This window comes from Cnephaeus nilssonii (assembly GCF_951640355.1).
Source record: "Cnephaeus nilssonii genome assembly, chromosome: 17".
NCBI lineage: Eukaryota > Metazoa > Chordata > Mammalia > Chiroptera > Vespertilionidae > Cnephaeus > Cnephaeus nilssonii.
The window spans coordinates 46,913,569-46,928,525 of record NC_137088.1 but is presented as its reverse complement, the minus strand read 5'-3'; the positions used below and the strand labels follow the sequence as shown (position 1 = coordinate 46,928,525).

Genomic DNA, 14,957 nt, shown 5'->3' with positions numbered 1-14,957 from the left:
TTAGCTAGTACAGCAAGTCAAGGACATTAAATAAAAGAGTATTTAAAATGAAAGAATAAAATGGTCATAATTTGTAAATAATATGATGTCTGCGGAGAACTCAATAGAATCTACTGAGAACCAATTGAAGTTAATCAGTAAACTTAGCAAGGCCTCTTGCTAAGAATAGAATAAGATCAGCACATGCAAGTTTTGAATTTCTCCAAATCAGCAACTGTCTTAGTCAGCTCAGGCTTCCAACAAAAGACTGTAGACTGTGGGGCTTACACAATATACATGTGTTTCTCCAGTTCTGGAGGCTGGAAGTTCAAGATCAGATTGCCAGCATGGTCTGATTCTCATGATCCCTCTTCCTGGCTTGTAGATAGTCACCTTCTCACTGAATCCTCCCCTCACTCTTTTTGTAAGGACAATAAGACCGTCAGGGTGGGGGGCTCTACCCTCATGACCTCATCCAAATCTATTTCCCACCTGAAGACCTCATATTACTATCACATTGGGGATTAGGCCTTCAACACATGAACTTTGGAGGGATACAAACATTCAGTCCATAACCGGCAAACAGTTAGAAAATGAAAAAAAAAATTAAAGTTATCTAATATTAACATCAGAAATCAAATACCAAAAAATAAAGAAATATAAGCTTCTGGGCAAAAAACTATAAAATGTTATTAAAAGGCATTAGAGAACAATTACATAAATGGAGAGATGAATGACTCAATTTTATAAAGGCTAAATTCTTCTCAAATTGACTTATAAATTCAATGCAATTCAAATAAAAATCCCCATAGGTTTTTTTTAAATGTTCTATTTTTTGGTGAAAATTGACAAGTTGATTTTAAAGTGCTTATGGAAATGTAGCCAGAGACTATTAAAATAACAATATAGAAGAATAGGATGGCTTACTGTACAGCATACTGACTTATTACAAGGCTACAAAAGTTAAGAAGGCATGGTATTGGTACAAGGATAAATAGTTCGGATTAAATATAAAGTCTAGAAACAGATGCAGGCATACTGGAACACTTAATTTTTGCTAAAATATTTAACATCATGGAGTTCATGGAAAGGAAAATATTTTCAATAAATGGTTCTGGGAAAATAGGATGTCCATGTAGAAACCTAGTGAAACTATTCCCCTACCTCATATCACATGCAAAAGTCAATTCCAGGTGGACCATGATTCAAAATGTGAAGTGTAAAACAATAAAACTTTTAGAAGATAATATAGGAGAATATCTTCATGATATGTCAGTAAAGACTTTTTAAATAGGACACCAAGAACATTACCATAAAAAGATTAATAAAATGGACTACATTCAAATTAAGAAATTTTGTTTATCAAAAGACACCATTAATAGAGAAAAAAGATAAAACACAGAGTGGGAGGAGGTCTTTGCCACATATATATCCAACAAGCCAGAATCTAAAAGGTAATTTTTTAAAGGAAAGGGAAAAACACACACACAACTTGCAAATAATTGAGAAAAAGTCAACAGCCCAGTAGAAAAATTGAAAGGATTTAAACACACTAAAAAAAAAACCTAGGTATCGAAATGGCCAATAATCTTTAGTTATCAGGGAAATGTAAGCTTAATCCTTTGCACTTGCTTGCTTTTTTCTCAATTCCTTTATTCTACTCAGGATTTAATTTTTTAAATACCCCAGATTTTACAAAGCATGGCAGTAGAATAAAAAACTGGAGTTTCTTTTCATACAAACTTATTTATTTGGATTTTTTAATATTTCAAATTATTGATACATTCAAAGAGTATAAAAAGAGCTGCTACCGATACTAACCGTGTCAAGTCACACTCGACATCCGAGTGCAAAAGGTTAAAACACAATAAAATACCACTGTCCATACACCACAACAGTCAACCGTTTAAAAGACAATATCAAGTGTTTGCAAGAATGGATCCAGGTGAAGCCGTGCCCCTGGGTCCGGCCGAGACCAAACCAGAGGGAGTCGGACCTGCATTACCACCATTTGTCCACCATCCAGAGCTGAGGGGTCAGTGCCGACATGTACTCATAAGGAACTGGTGGACATTGATATTGGGTCTCAAAAGAACTGTTGGTCCAGAAAGAAACTCACTACAGACTGATTCATTTGCCTGTCAGCATAACTATTATTGCTCATCGCACATTCAATTCTTATAAGTATATCTCTAGTGACACATGATTTCGCTCATCTAGGGGAAATGATGAACAACATAGACTGATGAACAAGAACAGAACCAGAAACAAGGAGGCATCGATCGGACTATCGGGCCTCAGAGGGAGGATAGGGGAGGGTGGGGGGAGGGGGGAGAGATCAACCAAAGGTCTTGTGTGCATGCATATGAGCCTAACCAATGGTTAAGTTCAACAGGGGGTTGGGGCATCCATGGGGAGGGGTGTGGGATGGGAATGGGGGGATGAGGACAAATATGTGACACCTTAATCAATAAAGAAATTAAAAAGAGAATGTGGAACAACAGAAATACACAAAAGAATACATAGACAGATTGTGTTCATGCAAATTCAAAATAGGCAAAACTAAATTACAGTGTTTAGAGATACATTCATTTTGAGAATATGGGAAAGCGAGGAAACAATCACCATAAAATCAGGCCAACGGTTTATCTTTGTGGGGGAGGCAGGAGGAGGGTTGTGATTGGGAAGGGACTGTGGGGTGGAATGGTGGAAGGGGGCTGGCAATGTTCTAGTCCTTGCCAGGGGTGGTGGCGAAATATGTGTTTGTTTTATATTAATTCTGTAAGCCATATATATATATATATATACCTTCACTACTCTTCTGTCTGTATATATTTTACCATAGAAAGAACTAAAAATAAATCTGATATGTGAAAATTTTGTAATTAAGGACAAAAGAAAAGGAAGGAAGGGATTGACTCAAATGTACAGCCTAATTGCTGGCTGAATATTCAATTATTCCATAATAAGCTTAAACACAAAAGAATAACCATTGCATATAATCTTTACAAACACTCTGCTACTACATCAGAGAGGCAGTTCTCCTCCTCTTGGCCTTTCACAAGCCACTCTGCCAGCCAGATAATTATTTCAGGAACCGAGTAACAGAGACTACCACAGAGAGGATGCTTTATTATTAATGATTCTTAATGATACCACTTATGAAGAGCTTATCACGGACAAACAAAACAAAGCCCTTTACAATTTTTATTCCAATGAAACCCCACAACAACCCTCTAATAGCATCCCAATTTTCAGAAATTGAAACTGAGGTCTAGGTCACTATGGGACTTGCCCAAGGACTCTGAGGTTATATACATAAAAAGTCAGGGTTCAAGTCTGAATCAGGCAGTCTGAGTCTGGAGCCCACATTTACCTTTACACTAAATTGGTGGGTCTCTGTTTAGAAATGTCCTCCCTGCTTAAACTCTAGCTAAATCAAGACAAGAATTGTACAATAAAGATGGGGTATAGCTTACTCTCGCTTCTTCACGAACTTCAGGAAAAGAGCCAAATACTTATTGACTCTCACATTGGGGGCTTTGGAAAGACCACTTTAGCCACTCATTACTACCACCCGCTGAAGAGACAGCCCTCTGCCATGTGTCCCTATGAAGCATCAGTTAGGGACTGAATATTTGCCTGACAGCTAATTCTGCATTGGATGGACAGCAGTGAGTCATGGCCAATCAACCTTTGGGCCCACATGCATTCGATGTTGCATTCTTGGGACCAGTGAGGATCCCAGGGGCTCCATTCAAGACCTTTCAGTTAGGGTTTCCTCTGGAGATAGAGGTTTTCACCAAGAGCCTGAAATTAGCTCTTAGATTTCAAAACATTGAGAAGATTGTTGAGATTTGAGCAGAAAACAGAAGGGGCTGTAGCGGACATTTTCATTTGGAGCTGCCAATCTCATCCAATGGCCTGGGTTCTGGGCATGTGACCCCAGCTCGACCAGTTAGAGTTCTTCCCACCACTGGTGTATGGATGGAGAGAGGAAAGCTCTTGAAGGGGTGATGGAGACTTGAGGCTCCTGGCAGTCATTTTGCTCATTATTTGCAGAAGAAGCCCACAGAGTGAAGGGAGACAAAGGTAAAGAGAGGGGATGAAGTCCTCTGTCTGCCCCGTCCTTCACAGTTAAATGGTCAGCCGTCACCTTCCTCCCGAGGCTCATTTGAAATGGGATTTCCTTACTTGCCATCAAGGGTCCTGGCCACAACATGGATACAGACTGCTTGCCTCCTGGAGGACATTTTTAACCTGGAGGTTCTAGAACTCATCACCAGCTATTTGTTGAAATTCCACTTTGACCCAAACACTGTGTGAGAAACAGTGGGTGACACCCACATCCACCCTAGAGGAGCAGCAGATTCATCTCAAACAATAAGACTGATTCAAGAACAAGCGAGCAAGTATGAGTTCTGTGCAAGTCGGCAGTACAGTGCCAACGGTACCTGTGACCAAATGGATTTTTCTGCTTTATCCCACCATAAAGTAGTTGACTTTGTGTCCATTTGGTCTAACCCCCATGCCCACACACAATTACATGCCCTCTAAGAGCCACCCCGAGGTCTAGGACTAGCAATTTTAATGCGTATTTAAGAGATTTTTCAAAGTGTTCAAGTCAGTGTGTAAGATGAACGATCACGTAATAATTAAAGCATTAAAAGAACCCAACTGAGGATTTCCTTTCCGCCAGCAGGTATCTTTAGGTCAAGAAGGTCTATAAAAACCACCACCTCATTTTCATTCCTTTAAGGTGGACAAATATGGCTTTGAATGTAATTAAGCGTTCGGTGCAGGTTTCCTCTGCTAAAGCTCCACGTCTCATTCCACAAAAAGTTAGAACGGTTGGCATTCTAAGCTACAAACTGATGATGTGCTCTTGCTTTGAAGAACTGAGTGCTCCTGATATTTTTAATTAGAAATGATAAGCCCGCGTCATAGCTACAGGGAGGGGAAGCTTTCTCCCAGGCAGGCCCGTCTTGGCCCCGGGGGCTCTGGGCTGCTCTTAGAACTCGGCCCCCTTCCTTCCCAATCTCTGCGGTGGCTCCTGCAGACTTCAAAGTCATCAGTGTAAAACAAGGACTATGCCTACTGTAGTAACTCAGCATTTATCTCAGACACCCCTATCAAAGTTTTGCTTTCTTACTCTCCTCTCAAAGATCTATTATCTACTGAGGCCATTTTTTTTTCTTTTAAGGTGGAAGATCTTGTGTGTGGATAATTTTAATTCCTCAAATTCTTTAAAATAATGAGATTCAGTAATGCAAATTTAAAAGAATTTTCATAAAACCTAAAACTCCCTTTGTTCTGAGGAAACTTTCATGATACTGAAGTTAAAAATATAACTTCTTTATGTAGAATAATACCAACTATTGAGTAGGTACCTCACTCAGCATATCATTACCCTCACACTCACCACAGGTCATACAAAAGAATGAACATATTAAAGTAGGAAATGTATTAAGATTGTTATCCTTTTAAATGGGATCAGGTCAGACTTTGGAAAGCTAGCTAGGGCCCAATTGCTTGTAGGCCACAGTAAAGGACTAAGGTCAAATCAAGACTCATCTCTCATGATTCCCTGCTCCCACCCCACGCTCCCACTTCCAGCCTTCCTGCTTCCTTGCTGTTAGCAGATCACATCAAACCACCACCACCTTGGGCCCCTGCACCTCTTGTCCCCTCTTTCTGGAATTCTCTCATTTCCTCCTTCCATTCAGTATTTGACTCAAATGTCACCTGCTCAGAAAGGCAATCTAAATTAGTGCCCCTGTTTCTTTCAACACTGTAAACTTGCCTTATTTTTCTTCATAGTATTAACTATCATCTGCTACCACATTACAGATTTATTTGTTTGTCTATATCAGGGGTCCTCAAACTTTTTAAACAGGGGGCCAGTTCACTGTCCCTCAGACCGTTGGAGGGCCGGACTATAGTTAACAAAAAAAAAACTATGAACAAATTCCTATGCACACTGCACATATCTTATTTTGAAGAAAAAAAACAAAATGGCAAAAACACCCGCATGTGGCCCATGGGCCGTAGTTTGAGGACGCCTGGTCTATATCGTCCACTACCACGTAAGTGTCCAGGGACAAGGCCATTGTCTCTAGCACTCAGAACAGCTTCTAGCATATCATGGAGGCTCAAAAACCCTTGCTGAGTGAATGAATGAGTGACAATAATTGACATTTCTTTAGAGTCCAGACCTTTCTCTGAGCTAGGTACTGTGCTCAGTGCCTTACTTGCATCATATTTAGTACTCATAACAATTCTGTAAGGAGATACTATTATTTTCCCATTTTGTAGCTGTGGAACCAAGGCACGGATAGGCAAAGTAACTTAAAGTCACACAGCAAATAGTCACAGGCTGACCTTGAACCCAGAGCCCATGCTCCTAAGGACTAAATTAACTCGTTAGACACTCACAGATCACACCCCATCTCCAAAACCCAGGCCAGCTTCACCCTGGGCTCAGCCCAGAGCCTGGGCCCCAGGATGTCTTCAGAGCAGCACTGTCCAATAGGAACAGAGTGTCAGCCACACCTGTCATTAAGATTCTTCAGTAGCCACATTAACCACATATTAATGTTAATATGTTTTAGCACAATATATCCAAATATTATTTCAATCCTACATAATAAAAAGGCAATATGCAAATTGCATCACTCCGCTACGCCCACGATTGGGCTGGCTGGAGGCGCAGGGGGCGGGACTCAGGGTGGCCGATTGGCTGGCGGTAGGAGCGGGGGGCGGGGACTCGAGTCCCCGCCCCCCGCTCCTACCGCCAGCCTAAATGGCCAACGCTGCGGAAGGACCCATGCAGCCGGCGGAAGACGCTGGTGGCGGAACTCGGGGTGGCCAATTGCGTGGCTGCCGGCACCAGTTTTCCGCCAGCAGCAGTTTTCCACTGGCCACCCGCCATCAGGGCGGGGCGCGGCGGAGCGGGGCGGGGTGGGGTGGGGCGCGGCGGGGCGGAGCAAGGCGGGGCGGAGCAAGGCGGGCTGCAGTGGCGCACGGGTGCAGGTGTGGTGGCCCCAAGGCTGCGGCAGCGGCAGTGCACGCGGCTGAAGGGGCCGCTTGCAGGATTGAATCCTGCAAATGGGCTACTAGTATATTTATAATATAAACATAATATAAAACTACTCTATAAATATAAACATTTATTGAGATATTTTACATTTTTTACTAGAATAAGCCTTTGAAACCTAGATATTTTACACTTGCCACACATCTCAATTCAGATTAGTCAGATTTGTTAGTACTCGTTAGCCCTAAGTGGCTAGTGGCTGCCATACTGGAGAGTGCAGTTGTGAAAAGAGGCCAGTATCTGGGATGAAGCAGATCTGGTTCCCATCCTGCACTTGCTAACTGTGAACTTTCCTAGCTGTGAACTGGGTGTAGGGTCTCTACTTCCTGGAGTGGAAGTGAAGACGATAAGGTTTCCATATGTAAGACTGTCCACTCCTCTTAGCACAGGAGCTGGCTGGTAGATGCTCGGGACAGATGGCTTTTCTTTCCCACCCAGGAAAAAGAATCTGCTGAGCGCAGCCTCAGGGCCTCTCTTCACTCCAGTTAAGCCTTTTGAGCCAGTGCCTCTATTTCCGCTGTCTGCCGTGAGTGGGAGGAGGTCTCCCATGGGAGGGAGGACCTTGGCTTGAGTCCTTGTCTCCTGGACCATCTGGCTGAGCTTTGAAGAACAGGTGATCCCTTAGCCCTCTTTATGGCACATACATAAGGACTCTGCGTATCCTCGGGGGGGGGGGGGTGTGCCTTCCTGGAAAAGTGAGCAATCGGCTCTCTCTCCTATCCGCTTCCATGTCCCTGCTGAGCATCTTTGGGCTGGAAGGGCGTTTAAAGCGTGTATAATTCAACCTATTGTTTTACAAAGAAGATAGTGGTCCAGAGAGCAGATATAACTTAGCCAGGCTCACACGGTGACAATGTAGGCATAAACCTGGACCTGCTGTATTTGCATCTCTATCTGAACACACATAGAGACAGAGCCATAGAAACTTCCCTGTATGGAGTGCTGATGCCTCTGTATGTTATATGCTCATCTTTGTCTTTTCACAATCTGCACTTTATTCTAAGCACCAGACGCTCAGGACAAGCAGGCTGGTGTGAATTATGCTCTATTCCCAATAGCCTTCAACTGTGTTTTCTTGCCAGTTTTCAACCCTTGATCAATTGGTCCCAGGTAGAACTTGAACATAATTCAGATTAGCCTAGTTGTGAGTAGCTGAAGTAAACCATGACTTATTTGACCATCAATTTCATGCTTAAAATGTAGTATTAAATATTTCATCTTTGTGTGTTTTTTTTTATAAAGGCCCTGCTCTGGGTAATGGACTTTTACCCATTAGCCTACAGATTTTTTTATTTTTATTGTGATATAAGCCCACATACAAAGCAGAAAGAACAGAGCTATATCAAATATATAAATTGCAGTACCTTTTAAATGGCAGAGAGGAAAAATTATAATTGCCCTGTTTGGCTGTTAAATGTGCTAAACCCTGACAAATTCTCAATGTGACAATCCTTGAGTATTTGTCTGTAATCCCTTAGCAAGTGCACCTTTTATTCAACTACAGAGTTGTACTCACTCCGGACACAAGTGCCATTAATTAAATAACACACTCAGCAAACTCACAGAGCCATTAATTATCAAAGGTAGCCTGCTCCCTGCTCCGTGCCTGACTCTACAATCCCGTCACCCAGAGCGCACACTGGAGCACAGGGACACGCTGGAGGAAGGTCACCCCCAGGAGCACGACAAGAAGCAGCTGTCGGACAAGGTCAATGACAAAGCACGCCTGCCTTTCTGCCTTCCCGTTGCCCCTGTGGAGGGTTCAAAGGAAGGGAAAATGTTTCACATCGTAGGAACTTTCTCAAAATTAGTTTCTCTCCTGCAAGACGCAAGTAAATATAGAATAATCCTTTTTCATTTCGACTGAGTCTCAAGGAAGAGTAATATCAGCTGAAGATTTAGAGACAAATAAAGCCTGCCCTTCATAAGCTGCCTCAGAACAAGAAAGCCTTTTGGGGAGTCTCCTAGGCAGACCCGGGGGGTGCACGTCAAACAAACATAGAAGATGGAGCCTTCCTGGCTTCCAGGCCAAGCACATGCCAAGGAGGAGCTGGGCCCTCCAGCGCGGTTTGCTCTGTTCTGCCTCCTCATTCCCACCTCCCAGACTCAGGCCTATGTAGTTTCCTTTGCCAGGACACCTTGGGAGAAAGGGGGTGAGCCCTGGGGGCTGCAGTAAGTGACCCACACCTGCAAGCTTGGCAATTGTCTTTCTTGCATGTTTGCTGTTCTTCATGTTTGACTTATTCCTTCAAAGAGAACACAGCACTGAGTCTGTGGCCTCTCTACACAGGACAGCCCAATGCCACTGCAGAATGGAGGCCTGCGTCTCCCCTCCTTGGGGGCTGGCTTCACAGTGCCCGGAGCTGGTCTTTGCCTCCAGGACATGGATCTGGAGGGCTGGGAAACTGTTCAACAGGAAGTTCAACACTTCCCCATCGCAAGAAGCTGTTATTAATCAGCATGTGCGACATGTCACAGAGGAATAGTTGTGAGCCGGAAACCTTGCTGGGAAGTTGCCCTGCTCCCTGGAGTGCAGCCCGACAGCCTTGGGTCCCTGGCCACTGCGCTTGGGGTGACCCTTCCTGTCTCCAGATGGAGGACAATCACGTTGACGTGGAGATACTAATCAGAGTGGCGCTCTGATCCTTGCCATCTCTCTCCCACCTTCGCCTTTACCCACTTTCTGCAAGAGATTGCCACCAGCGGCTTTTGTGGTCCAATTTCTGACTCCAGTTTATTAAGAAAAAGCTGAGAAGCAGAGGTCAGGGGTGCCTGCCGTTAGAAAATTGCTCACCTTGTTTTTGGTGTGAGCAGAATGACTTTGCACGGCTGTCTGCCTCCAGCCTGCTAGCAACTCAGTTCCTTTTAGAAGAAGGGACTTGTTACCAGGAGTTTTATGTTACGTTGGGGAATGTGGTTACTTGGATCTAAAACCATTTCTGTGTCAGCCTGGGATTGGATGCAAAGCAGGTCATTTTGTGCTTCTCAGGGGCAAGAATCACCGCCCGTGAAGGACAGCGCTTGTCCTATTTCTGTGGCTCTGCTGAGGGTGGCTGTTTGCAGCTGAACCCTGCCTCCAGCGTCTGCAATGCTTTGCAGCATTGGGAGCATTTGGGGGGAGCACGCTTTGGAATTGGATCAGGAAGGAGACAGGCTTGGAGCTGCTCACCATCACATCACACTCAGTGGCTCCCTCCAGAGGCCCAGCCCACACTCTGGACCAGTAGACCAGGCTCCGGAGTTGGGGCGTGTTTAGAGCTCCCCCGGTGATTCCCACGAGCCGCCAAGTTGAAAAACGCTACCTTAAGGAAACAGAAGCCTGTTGAGTGTTTGTGGTCCCACATCTGCCTTTTATACTCTATCAAGTTAGACTGACTGGCAGCCCCACCCATGTCCCCCTACAGGAGACAGGCACACTCATCTCTTTTCTTTGGAGCAGAAGAGGGCCCCTTGCTGTGGGCCTGTGGGCCTGTAGGAGGAATGGAGCTGGAGGCAGGCGCCTCCTGCATATACACACTTCGTAAGGAGGCGTTACTCTGAAGGTATGCGGAGACAGCTGGCTCTGTTGAAAACAGGGGACTCCGCCCCTTTCCTTTGGAGAAAGATTTATCAAGCCAAATGGCACTGCCCGTTCCAGGGGAAGTCAGGGGGGCCTTCGGCACCTCGGCTTCCACCCTGACCTCACTAAATCATGACAACAAAATGCAGATTGACCTCAAAGACTTTCCCGAAGGTTTCAGGGAGGAATGAGAAGCTCACAGTGCACACCACACCGCAGACCATCCTTAAAACTCATCCGCACTCTCCCCATTAGACACCTGTATTTCCCTTCCCAGTGCAAGGCTGCCCTCCCCCAAAATCTCTTTACTGTTGGGAGCTGCCCTCTGCCTCCATCCCCTGCTCGGCCAAGTACACCCTGAGAAGGAGCTTCATCGCACCACCTGTTACTTCTCCAGCCTGGCCTTGCCGAGCATCAGCTCATCTGCCACTGTGTCTATTAGGAACTCTGAAATATTTGAAAAGTACACGTCACCCCCATGTTCATCACCAGTCAGACTCCAGGCAGCCTGGGCACTCTGTCCTCAAAACTCCAAAAGCCCACGTTTTCCTGATTATCTACCGCATTGCCTCAGCCGGGGCCAAGAGTTTCCCAAATGGGCTGGGAACACCTTGAGGATACCATTGGTTACCTCTGTGCACCCTCTTCTGAGCCTTACATGCCAATAAACACTTTTATTGATCTGCCCAGATAGCACTGAAAACACTGCTGTCTAAAGGTGGTACCAAAGGAAACGACAGACAGGAAGAAGGGCGCACAGCGTGTGAAATCCGATCAGATGATGGGAAGATAAGTACGTGGCCCAGAGGCACTCTCTCCGATAATGAGGCCGAATCTCCCCTACGTGGCTAAGTGCTGACACGCACTTGCTTTGACACTCAGGGGTCTCGTGCCTGCTGGCTCCCGACTGGAATGCAATAGAGAATAAATCATAATAATGACAACAGCAGAGGCTCACATTAGTGAGTACTCAGAAAGGACCCGCAAAGCACGGCTCGGAGTGCTTCCCCGTGTTAGCCCGCTCCGTTCCCTGCACGCCCCACAGTGTGTGTTTCACATGCCAGAGACACGCAGCCGGTGCGGACGAGGCTGGACTTCAGGCCAAATGGCGAGGCCAACACGGTCACTGGCTGTACTCTGGCAGGAAAGCAAACTCTCCTTCCCTGCAAACTAGTTGGAGGAAAGAAACACCGAAGACAGAACCTTAAGAAGCGAGGTCAACAGTTTGGGTGTCAAAGCTGCATGAGGGATGGGCTGACAGAGAGCCTGCTGCGGATGGATGGGGCCGCCCGGAGACTCAGAAATCACAGGGCTGGTGTCGGGAAGGGCGGGTGTGGGAATAACACGGGGCCACAGTGTTCAAAAGACCAAAAATAACACCGACGGAAACTTCTCCGAGGACATAAATCTGCCCCAGACAGGTGAGGTAGAGGGAGAAAAAGGGCACATCCATTTCCAGGCCTGCACAGGTGCCTCTGACTCAAAGTCAATAGTTGTTCAAGGACAAGGGCCATGATGAATGACTGGGAGATGACCTGTGTGTCCAGGCCAGTGGGTGGTGCTGGGCACAACAGGGGAGGGTCCCACTGTCATACGGGAATGAGACAGGCCCCACTACAGGGGTGCATACTGATGGTGCATTCACCCCACTCTCCCCCTCATGTACAGGCATCAGTGAATCTAGGGCAGTGGTCGGCAAACTCATTAGACAACAGAGCCAAATATCAACAGTACAACGATTGAAATTTCTTTTGAGAGCCGAAAACCAACTTCTGCGCATGGGCCACGAAGTTTCATTCGCACTGTACGTGCGCGCCTGCACGTGGTATTTTGTGGAAGAGCCACACTGAAGGGGCCAAAGAGCCACATGTGGCTCGCGAGCCGCGGTTTGCCAACCACTGATCTAGGGGAATCAGATCCTGAGCTCAGATGTGAGGCTAAAGCAAAAGTGACTCGACCTCCTCGTTCCGATTCCAGAAGGGGCCAGGTGTACTGGCGAGGGAGGTCCTGCCTGCCCTTTGCTCTCTGGCTGTTACGAATGTGCAGGAAAAGGTAGTGCTAGACTCGCTGAAAACTCCGTGCTCCAGAGACTGACGTGTGTGCCTCCCCCAGGGGTATGGGCCCAGGCTGGGGTGCCCTGGAACGCACACTGGAACTGGCAGGTGGCTGGGCCTTTGCACCTCAGCCTCCCAGGTGGGTTGCACTCAAAGTCACAAAAAGCTACAGGAAGTGAAGCCCCTTGCAAACGCCGAAGGAGAAGCCCATTTGTGCTTCCCACAACATTCCTCGGAATCTCTTCCTGCTGGCTCCCGACTGGAATGCAATGGAGAATAAATCATAATAATGACAACAACAGAGACTCACGTTAGTGAGCCTCATAAAGGACTTGCAAAGCACGGCTCTGAGTGCTTCCCTTATTAACCGACTCAGTTCTCTGCACACCCCACAGTGCCAGCCGCTCCAAGCGTCTCTTAGTGCCCGGACTATCAAGCTTCCCCAAAGTTGATGAAATTTAGCCCATAAATTCCTCATCCTTCTTCCCCTGCTGTTGAACTTTCTCTTTGCTGTGACCCTCTGCCCTTTGCAGTGTCCTCCAAGCCAGGAGCCCAGCTAGTCCTGTTCCTGACCTCACCCGCTTTTCTGACAGCTCCATTAAGGCCCAGAAGCCAAGGCCCCCAACAGGTTCTCCTTTGGGCTGGGGGAAGGGTGTCAGAGCTATGTTCTAGGGATTTTCTTTCCAAATAAGATGAACTCCTTCCCCACCACACCACCTTTTCTATTTTATGTGAAGGAATTATTTGTTTTAGGCTTGGCCCATATTTTTTTTAATGTGTTTTTATTGGTTTTTAGAGAGAGAGGGGAAGGGAGAATGATAGATAGAAACATTGCCGAAAGAGGAATATCATCGATCGGCTGCCTCCTGCATCGCCCCTACTGGGGATCGAGCACACAACCTGGGCATATGCCCCAACAGGAAACTGAACTAGCAACCTCTTGGCTTCTGGATCAACACTCAACCACTGAGCCACATCCGCTAGGCTTGGCCCAGATCTTTAAGGTGACCTGGTTGTGAAGCAAAGCTGATTCAGCCTGCGGCACACTAGCTCACTAATTCCCCAAATCCAGGGGCTGAGACCCAACTGACTGGTGTGGAGACCTTGCTAGGAAGCTCTCTCCAGATTCTTGGGCCTCTCTCCTGACTTGTTGAGTCAGAATGTGGGGGTTAGACTCAAGAAGTGTGTGTTTTAAGAAGCTCACCAGGTAATTCGGATAATGCCTGTGTCTGAGAACCCATTCTTACCTCATTAATAAAGGTCTGAAATGGCTTCAATTATATGTAAGCCTGGGGTCCATAGAACAGGCTCTTAAGGGACCATGTAGCTGACTGTGCGGGTTGTGGGCACAAGCTACAGACAATGGGGGGCACCGAGGGGGGCAGGCTTCAGCAGGATTTCACAGAGTCTTCCCTCAACTGTATGGCTTCTTGTGCAATGTTAATGGCAATCTAACAGATTAGCAGTAAGCAAACTTACATTTTATTTATTGCCATGACTCAACAATTGCTATCGGTTCTAACTTAGATGTTTGTTTTTATGTTCCATCATTTCCAGGCATGAAAAGCACCTCGAACAAATCCCAAGGCATATGGAAATGGTCCTCGTTCTCAAGACTCTGCGGCATTGGAAATGAAGCTAAGCAGACTTTATTACATCCTACAATTCGGCAACCTTTTGCTCAGCATTTTATTGCCCTGCGGAAGCCACCCAGTTATGTTTTAATCATGATGACTGACAGGCTAACTTCAAAACAACGGCATCGGCAGCCCTTCCGCACTCCTGGTCTGCGCACTCAGAACAGAGCCCTTTCTACATTGTCCCTGTGCCTGGATGGAAATAAAATGGCAGTTAAGATATTCGTCTCCTGTTGGCTCATTTAAACATTGGTATTTGGGGTCTGCTGAAAGTCACAACTCTGGAAGTCCATCTCAGAACTACTGTGTTTCCTGGAAACCAAGGGTGTGTTAAGCGGAGATAAGATTTGCAGTTTCCATTTTGGTAGGCAAGATACTAGAACAGGAAATGTACAACCTCTCCCTGGTCCTATTCTCCTGCAGAGAGGCGGAGAGGAAAGAGCTTAAGATGGCAAAATTAGCTCCCCGAAACCAATAGACACGAAATGCGGCGATTAGACACCTCGGACAAGCTGAGTGGTGGAACGCAAGGAAGGGAATGGCAATGCTCTCAGTACCGTCCCAGGAAGCACACCCCTAGTCTATAATAACCAGCTTCTTTAAGGGAGGATGAAGGCAGTAGGCCCTTCCCT

General features: G+C 46.0%; 1 protein-coding gene across 9 annotated transcripts in view; it reads left to right on the top strand.

Annotated features, from left to right (window-relative positions):
• The window catches only part of FHIT (fragile histidine triad diadenosine triphosphatase), a 1,334,508-nt gene extending 1,320,002 nt beyond the window's left edge, over positions 1-14,506 (top strand). For all 9 annotated transcript variants that reach the window (XM_079795475.1, XM_079795474.1, XM_079795471.1 and 6 more), the window contains one exon: positions 14,246-14,506. The gene's annotated coding sequence lies outside the window, so the exon portion shown is untranslated. The remainder of the gene's footprint in view (positions 1-14,245) is intronic.
• The last annotated feature ends 451 nt before the right edge of the window (positions 14,507-14,957 follow it).